Source organism: Podarcis gaigeae (assembly GCF_964106915.1).
Source record: "Podarcis gaigeae genome assembly, chromosome: 6".
Taxonomy (NCBI): Eukaryota; Metazoa; Chordata; class Lepidosauria; order Squamata; family Lacertidae; genus Podarcis; species Podarcis gaigeae.
In genome coordinates, this window is record NC_139682.1 from 91,848,122 (window position 1) to 91,862,961 (window position 14,840).

A 14,840-nucleotide genomic window follows, 5' to 3' on the forward strand; every position below is an offset into this window, starting at 1 on the left:
TGCAGGTGCCGAAAGAGGAAGCTCTGGGTCACGTGCCTGGGCATAAATAGGTCCCTCGAACCGTTTGGACTGCGTCCCATTGGCCAGATTGCACCCAGCTTCGAGGGACCTGCTAATCGGGTGTTGTGGCTGACCAATCGTACCCACCCACAACACAGGGTGTCAGTTGTCCAGGTCTCACCGCAATACGTGCCCTTTTTAAGGGAGGACCCGATTTGCTGAGCTTCGCCAAAGCAAAGGCAGTTCCCTTCTCCCGCCTTTGTCTTGGAAGGTCTGGGGCAAGACAACGGAGGCTCTCGGTTTGGTCTCTCTAGTCTCTCACAGCAGGCTGCCTTCAACACACTGACATTAAAGGTCACTTGTTGGACCTTATTATACACGACTGGCAGAGAAAACATCTGGAGCTCAGCTTATTCCCCCTTTCTTTCAAACTGGTGGCCACTCTCCTGGGGGCTACCTCTATTTCTGAAACGTCTATGGTCCCCCGTAGCCTCAGACAATGCCTTTAAGAAAGGCAAACCTGGCTGGCTGCATTGATTTTCTCCCTTGTTACTAACCTTTAGAAGTCAGGAATTTAACTCTTAAGTCAATGTGGTTGTATTACCAAGACTGCTACCAACGAGCAAGCAGAGAGTTGGATCTAAGGCAGGGGTCAGCAAACTTTTTCAGCAGGGGGCCAGTCCACTGTCCCTCAGGCCTTGTGGGGAGCCGGACTATATTTTTTGGGGAAAATAATGAACGAACTCCTATGCCCCACAAATAACCCAGAGATGCATTTTAAATAAAAGCACACATTCAACTCATGTAAAAACATGCTGATTCCCGGACCATCCACGGGCCGGATTGAGAAGGCGATTGGGCCGGATCCAGCCCCTGGGCCTTAGTTTACCTACCCATGGTCTAAGGCAGTGGTTCTCAACCTATGAGTCCCCAGATGTTGTTGGACTACAACTCCCATCATCCCTGAGCTCTGGCCTTGCTAGCTAGGGGTGATGGGAGTTGTAGTTCAACATGTGGGGACCCACAGGTTGAGAAAGGCTGGTCTAAGGCATACCAGGTTGGAGCCCAGTCTTCCCACAACCTGGCCCCCTCAAGATGTCTGAGGATCCAATTCCCATCAGGCCCAGCTAGCACAGGATTGGACCATGGCCTGGAGATGTCTTACCCCTGCTTTATGATTTTAGAACACATTTTTTTTAAAAAAAATATTTTTTTATTTTGACAAAGTGATAATAAAAAATAAATAAATAAGAATAGAATGTGCACCCCACCCCCCGAGATCATTCCATTGCAACTATCCAGCTTTCAGCACCTCTTGCGATGGTTTGACCCCTTTCCGTTTTAGCAGTACAAATTCTACAAACACCCTCCGTATATCCTCAAAATCCTTTCTCCTGCATATTCCCTGTCTTACCTTAATAATGCATGTTAATTTATCATTAATAGCTATATCCCACACCTCTTTATTGAAATACTTCCTTGTCACTTGTACAACTTGTATACAGTGAGATTACACGAGCACCCCCCACACTCAGTTCTCTTAGTCTTAATTCCCCTTGTTTACTGACACACACACACCAAACCCGAAAGTCAGTTGCCCTGTTGTTATCTTTTCATTCAGCAGCCTAACAGCTCATGGATAGAAGCTGTTCTTTACCCTGTTGGTGCGACTAATCATGCTTCTATATCTTCTGCCTGAGGGCAGGAGATCAAGAAAGTGCCGGCCAGGGTGTGAATCATCCCTGGGAATTTTCCTCACTCTCCTGAGGCAACGTTCTTCCACTATTTCATCCAGTGGATTCACAGGACAGCCTATAATATCTTGTGCTGTATTCACCACCCTCTGTAGGCACTTCCTATCAGATGATGTCAAACCAGCGTACCACACCGTGATGCAGACACTTTCTATTGTTGACCGGTAGAAGATCATCAAATGTTGATTGACATTGTTCTTCCGCAATACTCTGAGGAGGTGGAGTCTCTGTTGGGCTTTCTTAACCACCTGTGTTGTATTTATTTTCCAAGCAAGGTCTTCACTGAGATAAACTCCTTTATACCATTTACACCATTTTTATACCATTCTTCCATTTTATATTCACCTTGTCCCTTCCAGTTCCTAGCTATAATAACTTGTGCAGCTGTCAATAAATTTGTGAGCAAGTCCTTCATAGACTGCGAACTTTCCACCCCATCATAAATTGATAATGATGCTACCTCTGGACTTACGGTCAGCTTTAACCCTGTGATTTCTGTTATCTCCTTAAACACCCTTTGCCAAAAAAATGTACATACCGGTATTTACACCCCCACCACATGGGAACGTAAGTCCCAGTTTCCTGGCATAAAACATAATTTTAGGACACATTATTCACAGCACAGTCCTATATATGTTTACTCGGGAGTAAGCATCACTGTGTTCTATGGCTTCTGCTACCATGCAAAGGTGTACTGGGTTGCAGCTGCAATTCCATACACACTTTCTTGGAAAGAAGCCCCACTGAGCTCAGTAAAAGTTACTTCTGAGTAGACGCGTATAGGATTGTGCTGTAAGACTTTTTGCCAGGCATTTGGTCCTCCTGCTGGGTTGCTTCCTGCTTAATATGGGCTCCTTTTAAATGGGTTTTACCAATATTTTTCCTTGGCAGTGCTGCTCAGTTTGTAAATTTTAAGTTTTAGCCCCCTCGGGAGCCCTTTTAAGGTCTATAGAGCAGGGTATAATTCAGGAATGTGCAACCTGCAGCTCTCCAGATGTCGCAGAACTACATCTCCCATCAACCCCGGCCACTGACCACAGGTTAGCCACTGAAATATACTCGGAGTCGAGAGTGGATTTCATGCTCTTTATTCAGCTCATAGTGGTGAGGAGGAATGGAAGTTCCCCCAGAATGTCTGCTTTATATACATTATTTACACAATGGGCCCCACGTGATTGGCTAATTCCAGGATTCTCCTGCAGGCCAATCAGGTTGCGGATTCACTTCCACCTAGACCTGGATTGGGTGGCTCCGGTGGACCAATCAGACTGCTGCATTCTGGATCCTATTGTTCTAGGACCAATCAGACTGCTGCATTCTGAATCCCATTGTTCTAGGGCCAATCAGTCTGCTGCATTCTGAATCCCATTGTTCTAGGACCAATCAGACTGCTGCATTCTGAAACCTATTGTTCTAGGACCAATCAGACTGCTGCATTCTGGATCCTATTGTTCTAGGGCTAATCAGACTGCTGCATTCTGTTTCCTATTGTTCTAGGACCAATCAGACTGCTGCATTCTGTTTCCTATTGTTCTAGGACCAATCAGACTGCTTCATTCTGTTTCCTATTGTTCTAGGACCAATCAGACTGCTGCATTCTGGATCCTATTGTTCTAGGGCCAATCAGACTGCTGCATTTTGGATCCTGTTCAACTCAGTACATAACAGCTACCGTAAAACTTTCAAATAAATCGGAAAGGTGTGGTGAGCTGCTTAAATAAACACACACCTGTTGCATTGAGCTTTGACTCAAAATCCAAGTATTACGGTCCAAAGAAAATGACTGCCGTTGACCAAGATATGGATTAGAGTCGTAGAAGTGACCTGGAAGTGAAAGGCCGCCCCGTCTTATCTCTTAGACTAGCATGAAGCATCCTTTAGGGCTTTCACAAGTAGAAAGGGAAAAGGCCCGCCGTGGTACTAGGGAATGGAAGCAGCTGAACGAGGTGATGAGGAAAATCATTCATTTTCCTCAAGCCAATCGCCCAGCCTGCAGGCTTTTATTTTATTATTACTCCGGTGATGGCAAAGGTTAATTCATTGATCAGAGGAGGCTATGTTGTTCCAACAATTAAAATTAATTCTTGCCTCTGTGTACAGGAAAGAGACAGATGGCAAAGATGTAGGAGGGAAGACGGAGAAAATGCAGACAGGAGAGGGGGGGGGGACAGCAAGCAATTTGTTTTATATTTGAGAAAGAAATATTCCTCAGACTTGAACTAGAGGTGGCTGGATTAAAGATCATTTCTCTCAAACCACTGAGGATAAGATTTGAAGAGCACCAGATTGCAGATCGCACAGTCTCTATGCAAACACATGTTCTGCCTGCCCAGATTGCTATTTGGAAATCAATTCCTTCCTTCTGTTGCACCTCCCATGTGATGCTGCCTGAAGCAGGTGGCTTCAGGGGGGCTTGAATATAGGCACATAAAACATACTCTCAGATTACAGAGTTACACATCTGGAACATCTGGGGGAGGGAAAGATGGGGGGAAACCAACAAACCCACCAGGCAATACTATTGCCCAACACTTTTCTATCAAGGGGTAATATGTGGAAGACAGAGCAAGAGAGAAAAGTGTGCGGGGTTAACTAATCTGGAATAAAAAAAAGTAATCGAAAATAAAAGTAATCTGCAATGTGGTTTGTTTGGGGTTTTTTTACAAGTTTTTAAATCAATGCTGCATTTGGTTGTTCTGAAACGACATAGAAAGGGAGGGAGCACTTTAAAAAGCCAGAAAAAAATAAGGAGGAAATGAAAATGAAGGAACTCTGATGGGATGTGTTATAAGAATTTTAAGGTCACAAACATAGAATAAATATTATTCAACATCAAATTCGTTGGACTGGTTATGTTGTGCCTGATTATCGTCTTCCAAAGCAGCTACACTATTCCAATCTTAAAAATGGAAAGCGATATGCTGGTGGTCAACAAAAGAGGTTTAAAGACTCTCTCAAGGCAAATCTTAAAAAAAAAAAGTAGTATAAACACCGGCAACTGGGAAACACTCGCCTGCGAGTGCCCCAATTGGAGAACAGCTTTTACCAAAGGTGTCATGTGCTTTGAAGACGCTGGAACTCAGGACGAAAGGAAGACATGTGCTAAGAGGAAGGCACGCTTGGCAAACCCTCACAGTGATCAACTCCCGCCCGGAATCCAATGTCCCCACTGTGGAAGGACGTGGGGATCCAGAATTGGCCTCCACAGTCACTTACGGACTCACTGTTAAGACCGGGTTCGCGGAAAACAGTATTACTCGGCTACAAATGATCACCAAAGAAGAACAGTATTTGAAAGAATGGACTCCATATACAGTGGTACCTCAGGTTAAGAACTGAATTCGTTCTGGAGGTCCGTTCTTAACCTGAATCTGTTCTTAATCTGAAGGCCCACTTTAGCAAATGGGGCCTCCCGCTCCTGCCACGCCGCCGGAGCACGATTTCTGTTCTCATCCTGAAGCAACGTTCTTAACCCAAGGTATTATTTCTGGGTTAGCAGAGTCTGTAACCTGAAGTGTATGTTAACCCGAGGTACCACTGTATCATTGAATTTGTCCATGGCAAGTCTGTGTTTATCTGCAGGTTGTTCATATGTGGTGAGTTTGTATAAGTCTTCAATCCAATCATAGAAGGGAGATGCATTTTTATTTTTCCAACTCACCAGTATCAGTCTTTTTGCTGTGGTAAGGGCACAGAGAGTCCACTCGTATTGCCCCTTTGTCAGGTTCCATGTGCTGGGTGTATAATTCGAAAGGATATTTTGCTCTGTAAAGGTACATTTGGCCTCAGCGATGGGAGTCCAGCAATGAATCATTTAGCCAGTTCAATGGAGGAGGAAGAGGTTGAAAATGCCAGACTTACTGGCACCTGTAGCAGCAGCAGCAGCTGGAGCGTGGCCTGCAGTGCCACCTGGTGGCCCAACTCAGAACTTCCATGCCCATCCCAGATTTAAAGCTTTAGGCATGTGTTTTACACACAGACACACACCCCAATAATTCACAAGCAGGAAATATCCCAAACAGCTCTTCCCCTGAAATATACTGGGAGTCGAGAGTGGATTTCATGCTCTATATTCATAGTAGCGAGGAATGAAAGTTCCCCCACAATATCTGCTTTATATACATTATTTACACACTGGGCTGCACGTGATTGGCTAATTCTGGGATTCTCCTGTAGGCCAATCAGGTTGTGGATTCACTTCCACCTGGAGCTGGATTGGGTGGCTCCTGCGGACCAATCAGACTGCTGCATTTTTCTAGGACCAATCAGACTGCTGCATGTTGGATCCTATTGTTCTAGGACCAATCAGACTGTTGCATTTTGGATCCTATTTAACTCAGTACATAACATCCCCACAAACCACCCCCAACTTTCCCAACATAGGGATAGTGTGAGTGGAGGCTGGGTGCACCACATTGGAGACCCCAGGCGGAGAAGAAGGGAATCTCATCCTTTGCTTCCACACAAGGGTGACAGGCCAAATCATCTGTCAGGATAGCTATGGTGGCCACGATTTCGCTGAAAACCCAATGTCTTAGGATTCACAACAAAGCAACGGCAAACACCTGCTAAAGAGCCCCTGAAATGTTTGGCAGTGAAAACCCCACATTTCGTGGCACCCCCCAAAAATGAGCCTTTGGCACCCTAACTCACGGGATCCCAATTTCTCCAAAAGTCAGACGTTGTCCGATTCACTCCAAAGCGGCGCCAAACACCCAGAGAATGCCGCCTGCAAGGTTTGGGGGTGAAAACACTACGTTTCACATCGCCCCACAAAATGAGCCCTCGACGCCGTAAATCCACATGGTTGTCAGGGGCTGAACTGAGGAGGAATGGTGGAAGCCCCCACCCCACTCTCAAGGACCTGCTCCACAACTCCAATTTATAAAGATTATAATCCAAGTTAACGAGATCTTCTTGCAATTAGAGGTCAAGAGATATATAAAAGTCAGTGCTTTATATGATTCAGCCACATGGTGGAGCAATACACAAAGATTAAAGAAGCCATGATAGCCAGCTCTGAAAAGCTGGGATGGTTTGTGTCTTCAAAGGCATGGCAGTGTTGCTTGAAGTTAATGACTTGTAACACCTCACAGTCATCATCATAATATAATAATAATAATTTATTATTTATACCCAGCCACTCTGGGCGGCTTCCAACAAAATATTAAAATAAAATAGTCTGTCAAACATTAAAAGCTTCCCAGAACAGGGCTGCCTTCAGATGTCTTCTAAATGTCAGGTAGCTGTTTATCTCTTTCACATCTGGTAGGAGGGGGTTCCACAGGGCAGGCACCACTACCCTGTAACTTGGCTTCTCGCAGGGAGGGAACCGCCAAAAGGCCCTCAGCGCTGGACCTCAGTGTCCAGGCAGAACGATGGGGGTGGAGATGCTCCTTCAGGTATACTGGGCCGAGGCCGTTTAGGGCTTTAAAGGTCAACACCAACACTTTGAATTGTGCCCGGAAACATACTGGGAGCCAATGTAGGTCTCAGGGGCCACTCCCAGTCAACAGTCTAGCTGCCGCATTCTGAATTAGTTGTAGTTTCTGGGTCACCTTCAAAGGTAGCCCCACATAGAGCGCATTGCAGTAGTGTAAGCAAGAGATAACTAGAGCATGCACCACTCCGGTGAGACAGTCTGTGGGTAGGTAGGGTCTCAGCCTGCATACTAGATGAAGCTGGTAAACAGCTGCCCTGGACACAGAATTGACCTGCGCCTCCATGGACACCATGAACTGAAAGGTCCTGGCGTTACCCTGAGCCTCAGCCACAAGGAATGCGCAGCAGCAGAAAATGGTAACGCTGTTCTAGGTTGCATCTATGGAAGTCCAGGGTCCTGATGAAACAAAGTCAAAGTCCTACACTCTCTCCTACCTTGGTCAGGCCACACCTGGAGTCCTGTTTCCAGTTCTGGGCACCATCATTTAAGAAGGGTGTTGACAACCTGGAATGTGTGCAGAGGAGGGCAACCAAGATCATCAAGGGTCTGGAAACTAAGATTTAAGAGAAACACTTGAAGGAGCTGGGTAGGTTTGGCCTGGAAAAGAGGAAACTGAGAGGAGATCTGACAGCCATCTTCAAATATCTTAAGGGCTGTCACATGGAAGAGGGAACAAGCTTGTTTTCTCCTGAAACAATGACAAACCTAGACAGCATCTTAAAAAGTAGAGACATCACGTTGCCAACAAAGGTCCGTATAGGAAAAGCTATGGTTTTCCCAGTAGTGATGTATGGAAGTGAGAGCTGGACCATAAAGAAGGCTGATCGCCGAAGAATTGATGCTTTTGAATTATGGTGCTGGAGGAGACTCTTGAGAGTCCCGTGGACTGCAAGTAGATCAAACCTATCCATTCTGAAGGAAATCAGCCCTGAGTGCTCACTGGAAGGACAGATCCTGAAGCTGAGGCTCCAATACTTTGGCCACCTCATGAGAAGAGAAGACTGCCTGGAAAAGACCCTGATGTTGGGAAAGATGGAGGGCACAAGGAGAAGGGGACAACAGAGGACGAGATGGTTGGACAGTGTTCTCAAAGCTACCAGCATGAGTTTGACCAAACTGCGGGAGGCAGTGGAAGACAGAAGTGCCTGGCGTGCTCTGGTCCATGGGGTCACAAAGAGTCGGACACGACTAAGCAACTAAACAACAAAGATGGTAGGACTCGAACCCATGGATTCAAGTTATAAGAAAGGAGATTCCAACTAAATAAACATTCATAAAAACTTTCTGACAGTAAGGGCTGTTTGGCATTGGGACAGATTCCCACGAGAGGTGGTGGACTCTCCTTCCTTGGAGGTTACTAAGCAGAGGTTGGATGGCCGTCTGCCATGGATGCTTTCGGTGATATTCCTGCATCGCAGGGGTTGGACTAGATGACCCCTGGGTCCCTTCCCACGCTAAGATTCTATGATTCTATGAAAATGATCTGGATTAATGACAGCCATCCACCAGTTTCATACTCAAAACTGCTTCTCACCCCCTTATTGATGACTATATATAAAGAATACATTAAAGTAGACAAAAAACAACTTACAAAAAGGTTCAATAAATGTGTCACCTTTATTATATAAACCTTTGTCATAATCACATGTCAGATTTTCTTTTGTGAATGAAATAAAATGCTTTCAACCAGTTTTTAATAACCAACAATCAAACGAAGAGCGTGGAAAGCATTCAGTGCTTTTTTTTCTTTAAAATTGTTTAGGGGTACTCTCATTTTGACTCGAGGAAATCACTATTTTACAGTTCAAATCAAGGAAAATAAAAACAGTAAATAGACAAAAGTACAAAGAACATGCATTACCTCATATTACACAACACCGTTGTCCCATCTTTTGTTTTTACGGAGTCTTCATTAACTTTACACTTCTTTTCTGGCTGTGTTGATGAAAAATAGTTTGTAATTTTCCTACTCATATTAAAATACTGCCCCTCAATGAGGCCAAACTTTCATTGCTAAAACACCACACATCCCCATTCCACACATTAAACGCTCGCTTACGTCTAAGACTCAGGAAACACCGGGAATGGAAATGAGGCTGCCATCAGGGGCAGCTTTGGAACAGACGATTCACCGTACTAGAGAAGAAACTAAGAAATTTTTAAATCTTTGTTTCTTCACCTGTTAGATTCACAAAATGTTTAGGGGTATATGTATCCCTGCACCCCCCCCCCCGAAAAAAGCACTAGGTAAATTTAAACAAGGCTTAGATCAACTCCCCAGATGTTCAGTGTCCAGGGGTTCAGTGCCTGGCACCCACAAACTCATGACATTTCACTTCCTTGCAACCTAAGGAAAGCTGTTTATTGCGTGGCAAGTTTCCTCCCCCAGTTGAAATGAAGACACAGACACGTTGCTTTAAGGTTAATAGGCGTGAAAGGCCACAACTTTATTGATTACGGAATTGAAGGTATTGGCCTTAGGCATTGGCTTCTATCGACTACCCGGCATGGTGACCGGGAAGGGTTGAACACACTGCAGGAGTCCTGTTGAAGTACGCCAACTAGCATTCCACGGGTGTCACCGCTCGGGGGCGTGCCGGAGGCCCTACCTCTCCAGGCTTTGGACAAGGCCACGCCCCCCTGGGAGTCCTCTACCGGACTACCCCTTCTCATTGGGGGAAGGTGATGGCGCTCCCTTCCCCCCCTCCTTTTTCCTATAATTTGCCCCATGCCAATGCCTAACCGCCAACACCGTGAAAGTTGTGACGATTGCTATGAGGTAGGCGAAAAAACCAACTGGCAGGAAGTGCGCCAATTTGGAAAAATTCCTACCAGGCCCCTTGCGGCGACCAACCGAAGTCCATAGCAAGGCCAATTCTAGCTAAACCTAAGGGTGGGTGGGATGGGAAAACCGCTCAGCTGCTGGGGCGAGGGGAAAAGAGGGCGGTCCCTGGGCGTGCCTGGCCTTAAGTAGCCCAGGCCGCGCCTCCCCTCGCCCGCCGATTGGCGGGCTGGGTTGCAGGCACGCCCAGGGATTCCCCAACTCTCGCAGGGGGCGAGGGAAGCCCCCGCGAATGTGGGAGTGTCCTGCCCGCAACACCCTCTCCTCTTCATGCTCGGAAAGGGCTTTGGCAGAACACACTGGGCAGAAACTGAAAGAAACAGGGGGATGAGGAGGTCTAAGGGTGAAATCCTGCTCCTGTCCATCATAATACTGGACAGATTACTATAGGGTGTTGAGAAGGGTTGTTTTTAACTATTAAGTGAGAAACAGCAGCCATAGTCTAGCCCAGAAGTGTTGTCCCTTGGTGACTCCGCCATGTTGAAAAGTGTGTTTGCAAGGTGTTTTCTTTTTTTCCCTTTTCTTTTTTAAAATTTAAATATTTTTATTAAGTGCAAATTAGAAGACATACATATTTACAACAAAAGAAAAAGAAAATACATATAACTAAGGGGGGGAAATTGGAGAGTATTTTGTCTCTTTTCATATTTACAGTTATTTATACCTCTATAAAATGCTATTCACAATAAAGCAGTGAAATGAAAGATAAGATATCAGAAAAAAGAAAAAAAGAACAAAGAAAAAATAAAGTAAAACAAAAAGATCATAGGTGAAATTTTTTTAAAGTAGATAAGTACTCACAATACATAGCCGTTTCCCATCTATATTTATATTCAATTGTATAATTTAATCTTGCCCTTATCTACCTTAAATAAAGTGTGTGGTGTTTTTTTAAAAAAGACTTCCACCGTGTTTCTTGTCCTGTCCAGAAATGCACCATGCTGGATGAAGCCAGCTCTAGTTATTTTCTAAATAAATTGAATAAAACCACTTAACCCACTGGAAGATATATTTGAAAAATAAATATTAAGGGGAGCAGTGCTCATTGTTAAGCAAGGTAGCTAAAGTAACGGAGTCATGTCCTCCATTGTGACACATCCCCTGCTCAGTGACTTGGCTGAGAACTTTGGGAAGAGCAACTATTTGAGTTTAGTGAGAAAGGAGTTGGTTTCTGACTTGTGTTTTGGGACGAAATGAAGATTTCTTCATCATGCTTGTAAGTAAGATCTCTTATTCTTTCCACAGTCTGTTTCTTTGGCTATCCCTTAAGGTTTAGACACATAGGGAACCAGGTCGTGGTTAGATTTATTTTTAAAGATTGTCCTCAGGGCCCCTTAGATGCTTTGAGGGAAATGGCTTGCAGTGCAGAGATAGAATCGAGGAAATAACTAGAATCCATTTTGTAGAAGGAAGGAGGATTAAAGTGAGAACCATCTATGTGAGACCGAAAGACCAGGGGATGGATGCCACCAGTGATTCCACCAGTGGTAAGTGTTGATCTTAATAAATGAAAATATTACAAATCTTTTTTCTTCTTTTCTCTTCCAGGCAGTAACAGCAGTGAGGCCATGCCCATTGTTAAGCAAGGTAGCTAAAGTAACCGTGTCATGTCCTCCATTGTGACACGTCCCCTTGCTGAGTGACTTGGCCGAGAACTTTGGGCAGAGCAACTATTTGAGGTTAGTGAGAGAGGAGTTGGTTTCTGACTTGTGTTTTGGGACGAAATGAAGATTTCTTCATCTCGCTTGTAAGTAGGATCTCTTATTCTTTCCCGTTTCTTTAGCTATTCCTAAATTTAGTGAGAGAATTTAGTGAGAGAGTGAATTTAGTGAGAGTGTGTTTGTGGACATTATGAAGGTTCCTTCATCTCGCTTGTAAGTAAGATCTCTTATTCTTTCCACAGTCTGTTTCTTTGGCTATCCCTTAAGGTTTAGACACATAGGGAACCAGGTTATGGTTAGATTTATTTTTAAAGATTGTCCTCAGGGCCCCCTTAGATGCTTTGAGGGAAATGGCTTGCAGTGCAGGGATAGAGAGTATCGAGGAAATAACTAGAATCCATTTCGTGACCTTCTTCCCTTTCTTCCATAGATCCCGCTGTCTGCAGAGGATGAGAGAGCTGCTGGCCTCCTGTTGCCGCTCCATCAAAATCCATCCCCTGGACTGTATGAGGGAAGAAAGTGTAATTGTGGACGGGAGGAGAATTAAACTGAGAACCATCTATGTGAGGCCGAAGGACCAGGGGATGGATGCCACCAGTGATTCCACCAGTGGTGAGTGTTGATCTTCATAAATGAAAATATTACGAATCTTTTTTTCTTCTTTTCTCTTCCAGGCAGTGACAGCAGTGAGGTCAGAAGCTCCTGTACAGCTCTCCCACCGCCTTTGCCCAGTTCCCCTTCCCCAGAAATCCAGTTAGAAAAATAAATTAATAAATATTTCCATTGTTATTCTAATAAAGTCTTTGATCCTTGGGGGTGCTTTTGTCCAACAGTCGTGGGCATGGGTAGAAATTCCAGGTCACCTGATGCCTGGTACAGAGAGCTGACCTCTTGATGGTGGTTGCAAGGCTCACAGATGTGGTCAGAGAGCCAACCAATGCTGCCTTCTTGCCTCCAGCAAAACACGTTTTGTGGTTGCACCCTTCCTAATAATCAGGAAGAAATGAAGATTTCTTCATCTCGCTTGTAAGTAAGATCTCTTATTCTTTCCACAGTCTGTTTTGCTATCCCTTAAGATTTAGACACATAGGGAACCAGGCTATGGTTAGATTAATTTCTAAAAATTGCCCTCATGTGCCCCTTAGATTCTTTGAGGGAAATGGCTTGCAGTGCAGGGATAGAGAGTATCCAGGAAATAACTAGAATCCATTTCGTGACCTTCTTCTTTTCTTCCCTAGATCTTCCTGACTGCGCAGGATTTGAGAGCTGCTGGCCTCCTGTTGCCGCTCCATCAAAATCTATCCCCTGGACTGTTTGAAGGAGGAAAGCGTGGTGGTAGAAGGAAGGAGGATTAAAGTGAGAACAATTTATGTGAGACCGAGAGACCAGGGGATGGATGCCACCAGTGCTTCTACCAGTGGTGGTGTGTTGATCTTAATAAATGAAAATATTACGAATCTTTTTTCTTCTTTTCTCTTCCAGGCAGTAACAGCAGTGAGGCCATGCCCATTGTTAAGCAAGGTAGCTAAAGTGATGATGTCATGTCCTCCATTGTGACACGTCCCCTGCTGAGTGACTTGGCTGAGGACTTTGGGCAGAGCAACTATTTGAGGTTAGTGAGTGATCAAGGAGGTGTCTTGAGTGAATTGTGTTGCCCAAGAAAATGAAACTTTCTTCATCGAGAGTGTAAGTAGGATCTCTTATTCTTTCTGCAGTCGGCTTCTTTTGCTATCCCTTAAGACAGCAACCCATTCCCTGACTATTTCCCCTCTTCTTCTCTAGATTCTGCAGTTTAAGAAGGCTGGGTGAGCTGCGGGTCTCCTGCTGTCGTGCCACTAAGATCCATCCCCTGGTCTGTGAGGAGCAGGAGACTGTGGTGGTGATGGAGAAGGGCAAGGAAAGATAGAGAATATCAAGGAAGCATCTAGAACCCATTTCCTCATTATTTTCTCTCTTCTTCCCTAGGTTTCGAAGTCTGAGAAGGCTCCATGGGCTGCTGGTCTTCTGCTCTCCCATGCCGAAGATCCATCCCCTGGTCTGTGAGGAGGATGAATGGGAGAAGGTGAACATAATAGAGAACGAGATGGTGGAGAAAGTGAAAATCCGAAGAATGTATGTAAGACCATGCAACCAGGGGATGGAAACCACCGATACCAACATGGATGGTGAGTGCTGATCTTTGTTCATGAGGAACAGGGAGGCCAGAGAGAATCTGTCTTACTGAGGGTGGGGGGAGGCAGCTCCCTCATTCAATAAGAGTTCGAGAATGGGATGAAAACTTTGGGAAGAGCAACTATTTGAGGATAGGTGAGAGGAGGACATTTTTGAGGAAGCAAACATGTTTTCTAGTGCAAGAAACTTTCTTCATCTAAAGTGTAAGTAGGATTCCTCGTTCTTTCTGCATTCTGCTTCTTATGCTATCCCTCAAGATTTAGAAACATAGGGAACCAAATTCAGCACAGAGATAAAGAGTATCAAGGAAGTAACTAGAACCAATTTCCTGACTATTTCCCCTCTTCTTCCCTAGATTCCACAATCTGCACAGGCTGGGTGAACTGCTGGCCTCCTGTTGCCGTGCCACCAAAATCCATCCCCTGGTCTGTTTGAAGGAAGAAAGTGTCATGGTGGACGGAAGAAAGGTTAAAGTGCAAACAATTTATGTAAGACCAAGAAACCAGGGGGTGGATGCCACCAGTGCTTCTACCAGTGGTGAATGTTGATCTTAATAAATGAAAATATTACGAATCTTTTTTCTTCTTTTCTCTTCCAGGAGAGAAGCCAGAAGCTCCAGCACAGCTCTCCCCCTGCCCTTTGCCCAGTTCCCCTTCCCCAGAAATCCAGTTAGAAAAATAAATTAATAATTATTCCTATTGTTATTCTAATAAAGTCTTTGATCATGATTTTATCCTTGAGGGTGCTTTTGTCCAACAATTCAAGATTGTCCAACAATTCAACGTTCAAGAAGACTTCAGGGACATCCCTTTTGAAGAAGAGAAAGAACAATTTCTCTTTAATTCTGTCTTTTTCCATTATGGTGTAGTGCCCACCGCAGTCTCTCAGGTTTGCAGATGTGCCCATGAGTTCAAAGGGTTGGCAACGCAACTTAGACTGCTGGACTAGGGTTCAAATCCCGCCTCACC

At 44.8% G+C, this 14,840-nt stretch overlaps 1 long non-coding RNA gene across 1 annotated transcript; it reads left to right on the plus strand.

Annotated features, from left to right (window-relative positions):
- Window positions 1-8,639: 8,639 nt before the first annotated feature.
- Window positions 8,640-10,460, plus strand: LOC310847479. The gene is made up of 2 exons (XR_014565828.1): window positions 8,640-9,572; window positions 10,333-10,460. It is a non-coding gene; the product is annotated as an uncharacterized lncRNA (long non-coding RNA).
- Window positions 10,461-14,840: the final 4,380 nt, after the last annotated feature.